Raw genomic sequence first — 6000 nt, 5'->3', positions numbered from 1 at the left:
ATATCATCAAGATCAATCAAGCAGGAAGTAGGGTATTACCTCCATCGAGAGGGCCCGAACCTGGGTAAACATTGTGTCCCCCGCCTCCTGTTACCATCCGCCTTAGACACACAGTTCGGGACCCCCTACCCGAGATCCGCCGGTTTTGACACCGACATTGGTGCTTTCATTGAGAGTTCCACTGTGCCGTCACCATAAGGCTTGATGGCTCCTTCAATCATCGGCAACGATGCGATCCAGGGTGAGGTTTTCCTCCCCGGACAGATCTTCGTGTTCGGCGGCTTCGTACTGCGGGCTAACTCGCTTGGCCATCTAGAGCAGATCGATAGCTACGCCCCTGGCCATCAGGTCAGGTTTGGAAACTCGAACTATACTGCCGACATCCGCGGAGACTGGATCTTCGACGGATACGCGCCCATGTCAGGTGCGCCGCACAATCACGACGAGCATGATTTAGCTCTGCCATCGGACTGTGTTCGGGAGATCACACCTGCAGCTACTCCGGCCCTCAATCCGGAACAAATCACGCCATCTGTAGACGGGTGGATGGACCCCGCCACGGAGGTCGCACACTCAGTGGCGATAGCGCCGAATACTGACTTCACCTCCTACGAGACCCGTGTTGCTGAACTGTTGGATTTGTCCCCGGCCACAGACTCCGAGCCTCTTGTGTCCGTGACCATCGAATCTGATTGGGCGCCGATCATGGAGTTTACCTCCGCGGATATCTTTCAGCACTCGCCTTTTGGCGATGTGCTAAATTCATTAAGGTCTCTCTTCCTGTCAGGAGACCCTTGGCCGAACTATGTCCGGCTAGAATGGGATGCGGACGACAAAGAAATTTGCGACCCACCCACCACCCACTTAGTAGCCACTGTCGACGATTTAACCGACATGCTCGATTTCGACTCCAAAGACATCGACAGCATGGACGACGATGCAGGAGAGGAACAGGAACCATCGCCCACAGGGCGCTGGACAGCCGCTTCATCACATGACATATACATGGTGGATACACCCAAAGAAAACAATGACGAGGAACGGAAGGATGCAGCGAAGGATAGCTCGCTCGAGAAGCAACCAAAGCATCGGCGTAGGCGCCGCTCCAAATCCCGCCTCGGCAAAAACAACGATAACAGCGCAAGAGAAAATAACACCCCAGTCGACTCCAGAGGAAACGACGACCACATTGACCCAGCGGCAGAGCAGGATGAACCAGCAAACGGCGAACATAGTACGGATCCGCTGTCCGAACACGGCGACGCCGAGGATAAAGCTCATCAACCTCCCTCCGGAGAGGAAAACAGTCCGGACGAGGATGCACACATCATCCCGGAAAGGAACTTGGAACAAGAGAACCTCCACAGAAGGCTTATTGCCACCGCGAGGAGTCTGAGAAGCAGAAGCAAAGGCTTAAGGCCGCGCAGATTACTCTCAACAGTAGATGGAACAAAGTGCTCAACAATGAAGAAAAGTATGGTGGTAGTTACCACACAAAGAGCTATCCAAAGCGCAAGATGTTGCCTGAATTTGATGATGAGGCCTTAGAGCCCACACAGCCGAAAAATAAAATGGCCGACCGGTCGGATGAACCACCTTGTGGCCGCGATAGAGCGGCTAACAAGGCCGCACATAAGTCAGCACACGATTCACGTGAGGACTTGCATCAGAAGACCGGCGTGACCAGATCCATCTACGAATCAAGGAAACGTGCTCCAGCGCACAACGAAAATCGAACACTACAACCGTCAGAACGCCATGACACATCCAAATACAGGGGTGCCGCACACCCCCTATGTTTCACCGATGAGGTGCTGGACCATGAATTTCCAGAAGGATTCAAACCATTGAAGATAGAGGCATACGACGGAACCACAGACCCTGGGGTCTGGATTGAGGACTTTATCCTCCATATTCATATGGCTCGCGGAGACGATCTCCAGGCCATCAAGTACTTGCCCCTCAAGCTGAAAGGACCAGCTCGACACTGGCTGAAGAGCCTCCCCGAAAACTCAATTGGAAGCTGGGAGGAGCTTGAGGATGCCTTTAGGGATAATTTTCAAGGGACCTATGTCCGAACTCCGGATGCAGACGATTTAAGTCACATAATACAACAGCCCGGAGAGTCAGCCCGAAAGCTTTGGAACTGATTTCTCACTAAGAAGAACCAAATCGTTGACTGCCCGGATGCCGAAGCCTTAGCAGCTTTCAAACACAGCGTCCGAGACGAATGGCTCGCCAGACATCTCAGCCAAGAAAAACCGAGAACAATGGCAGCTCTGACAAGCCTAATGACCCGCTTTTGCGCGGACGAAGATAGCTGGCTAGCCCATAGTAGCACCAGCGACCCAGGCACATCCGAAGTCAGGGACTGCAATGGAAAACCACGACGTAGTAAAAACAAGCGTCAAAATAACGAAGACAGCCCAGACAACACGGCGGTAAACGCCGGATTCAGGGGCTCTCGACCAGGTCAGCGGAAAAAGCCTTTCAAAGGCAGCAGAGATGGACCGTCAAGCCTAAACAAGATTCTAGACAAATTATGTCAGATTCATGGCACCCCCGATAAACCCGCAAATCACACCCATAGAGAATGTTGGGTCTTCAAGCAGGTCGGTAAGCTAAACGCCGAACACAAGGGGAGGGAGACACCAAGTGAAGACGAGGAAGAGCCTCGACATCAAAGCACTGGGGGACAGAAAAAATTCCCACCAGAGGTCAAAACAGTGAACATGATTCACGTGAGAAGAGGAGAAGCAAACATGCACTCCGAGACACACGTGCCGTAGAGACCGTCACCCCTAATTTCAACCCCTGGTCGGCCTACCCGATCACTTTTGATCGCAGGGATCACCTGACAAGTATCCGGCACGGAGGATTGGCTGCCTTGATGTTACACCCAATAATAAACGGATACCATCTCACACGATTCCTTATGGACGGCGGCAGTAGTCTTAATCTGATATATCAGGACACAGTCCGCAAAATGGGGATAGACCCGACAAGAATCAGCCACAGTAATACTACCTTTAAGGGAGGAATACCAGGCCCAGTAGCCCGCTGCACGGGCTCTCTAGTACTAGAGGTTGTATTCGGTTCTCCTGACAACTTCCAAAGCGAAAAGTTAATGTTCGACATCGCTCCATTCCGAAGTGGCTATCAAGCACTACTCGGAAGAGCAGCTTTTGCTCGTTTTAATGCAGTACCGCATTACGCTTCCCTTAAGCTTAAGATGCCCGGTCCACGTGGCATCATCACAATTAGCGGAAATAAAGAGCGTTCCTTCTGCGCGGAAGAACGTGTGGTGGCTTTAGCAGCCGAAAACTAAACGGCCTCTCCAACCAGAATAAATGATCGGTCGTCAAGACCGCGGACACTGGTAGACGAGTCCGGCACATCACTAGCTGTAACAGCTTAGATATACCTAAGATTGGTTTGATGGATTTACCCTCATAGGCGGTACCAGGGGCTTCCCGCGTGTAAACAGGGCTAGTTCGGCTCAACTTTACTTATCTTGAATTTTCATGGTTTATTGAGAATAACCAATTTTTCGCACGACAACTTTCACCTAAGTTCTTCTCTTTTACAGACAACAATTGTGCTACACCCTTCCAGGATACGGCACAACGGAGACACAGGCGCAGACGTGCAGTAGGGACCCGCTCAAAGGTTTCTTTTCAGATTAAGACCCTATGTAAACCTGTTTTACTGTCTCTTGTTGTTCACATCCTCCGGATACTCAGTATAACCGAGAGCGATGCTGACGTTATTGGCATTTCGCCACGTCAGAACGATGCACGTACCTGGACACTCAGGGATCATTATCAAGGGCGTTATTCAGCCCGGTATATGTTGTAAAGACCGAATACCTTAGGGAGTGTTCGGCGTCACGAGTTTGGCCTTATATGCATCAGCTCCGAATCATGTCTTTGGTCAAATGTTGGGTTTGCCCGGCTCCCGTGTTTTGCTACCTTACGTTCCGCTCTATCGGCTAAGGTGGCACCGGGAGAACTACTGCGATTGTGCCCTGGTTCATCCGGGTGAGCACCTTAGTAGAGAAAGCCGAAAATTGACTGTCATGATAAAGCGCGAGACTGGTCAACCACTCGATGACTTAGCGGAATCTTCGGGATTCCTCCGCCTTAACGAAGGGCCATTTCCCGGTCATGTACGTATGCGCCCCGTATTCGGATGAGCGCGGAGGTACCAGGGGCTATATAGTAGTCCCACCATCAAACTCCTATGGCTAAGTGAAAGTGTTAAAGCACTATAGTCCGATTGCCTCGTTCGCTGCGCTATCACCTCCTTAATGGACCAAGACGTTGCATCAAGTGTGAACACGCGTTTTTTGCGAACACCCCCGCATTATATGCGTGGGGGATGAAGCCGACGACTGCAAACTTTCAGGTTATATACATATATACATAAACGGCCGCACAGGAGGCATCATAATACTTTCAGGCAAAAGTATAAACACAGCCTTTATAATTTAATAAACATTGTTCTTACAATGGGAATACATGTCACTAGAACATAATATTCTTCGAGCACTGAGCCTCTATTAAACGAGCGCCTTCAAGGACTTCTTCAAAGTAGTGCTCGGCCGATACTCGGCCCACGGCCGAACTCTGGGTTGCAATAGCGGTGGCCTCCATCTCTGCCCAGTATGTCTTGACACGGGCAAGTGCCATCCGCGCACCCTCTATGCACGCCAACCTCTTCATAGCGTCGATGCGCGGCACAACACCAAGGAACTGTTGCACTAAACTAAAATAACTATTCGTCCTTGGCCCTTCCGGCCAAAGATGATCCACAACAGACCTCATGGCAAGCCCGGACAACCTATGGAGCTCGGCCCACTCGGCCATTCGCTCATTCAACAATAGCGGACGCACTGGAACATTGAACTGTGACCAGAACAGTTTTTCCACTTCACGATCTTTTTGATCTTTGAAAAACTCGGCCGCATCAGCAGCACTCGCTGCCAAATCCACGTATGCGTCTGCAGAACTCCATAGTTGATCAAGAGGGGCATACTTAGGATCTCCGAACTTCATCCGCAACAAAAAGGGCTTCCCAGCCGCGATATCCCCGGCTTGACATAGCCCCTCCTTCGGCGCTCTGATTTTAGAGCGGGCGTCCTTGGCCGCTACCATGGCCTTCTCCATGTCCGTCATCTTCGTTCGGTTTTCCTTTTCAAGAAGCTCGTAACGGTCGGCGGCATCTTTCAACTCAATAGCGATCTTGGCTATTTTATCCTTGCTTTCGCAATGCGCAGCCTGTTCGGCTCTCAGCTCTTCGACCGCCTTTAGAGCGGCCGCATCACTCTTCCTGGCTTGTTCCTTGGCTCGGGCAAGTTCCGCCCAAAGGGTCTCCACGGCGGCAGCCCCATCTACAGTCACAACATATTAAAGATACTAGCATTATGCTCCTCTTAATATGTGTTGATCACCGGAGAAAACGCATACCCAGTGCCTCGTCAAGCCGCTTGTTTACAAGCACGATGTCGGCATCTGCCGCATCAAGTTGCCGCTTCAGTTCGGCAAACTCACCAGTCCGGCTAGCCACCGGACCCCCAGCCACCTGCACATGAAAGGCGGCTTGATTATTACCTGGGACTATGATCCTCCGTTTGCCGCCGTTCTCGACAGCAACCAGAGTCTCAGGGGCTACTATCTACATAGGGCACACCTAGCGTGTGCGGTACCGTCAAAAACATATACTATTTCACGTACCTCAAAGCCTTTCAGCAGACTCATAAAAGCTTCATGCAACCCGCTTTCGGCGGATGAAATCCTCTCAATCACCGTGCCCATTAGAGCACGATGCGTTTTCGAGACAGCCGCTTGCTCCAGAAGATTCATCAGTGCGTCCGATCGCATACCGGACGGTTCCGGACTCTTTCTGTGGCTCTCCTTAGGAGACGAATACTCCGGACTTCGGGGGGCTGAAGGGTTACCCCCTGGCCTTGGCAGATCAGGAGAAATCCTCCGTGACGAC

This window comes from Aegilops tauschii, chromosome 1 (genome assembly GCF_002575655.3).
Source record: "Aegilops tauschii subsp. strangulata cultivar AL8/78 chromosome 1, Aet v6.0, whole genome shotgun sequence".
NCBI lineage: Eukaryota > Viridiplantae > Streptophyta > Magnoliopsida > Poales > Poaceae > Aegilops > Aegilops tauschii.
This window is presented reverse-complemented; position numbering follows the sequence as displayed.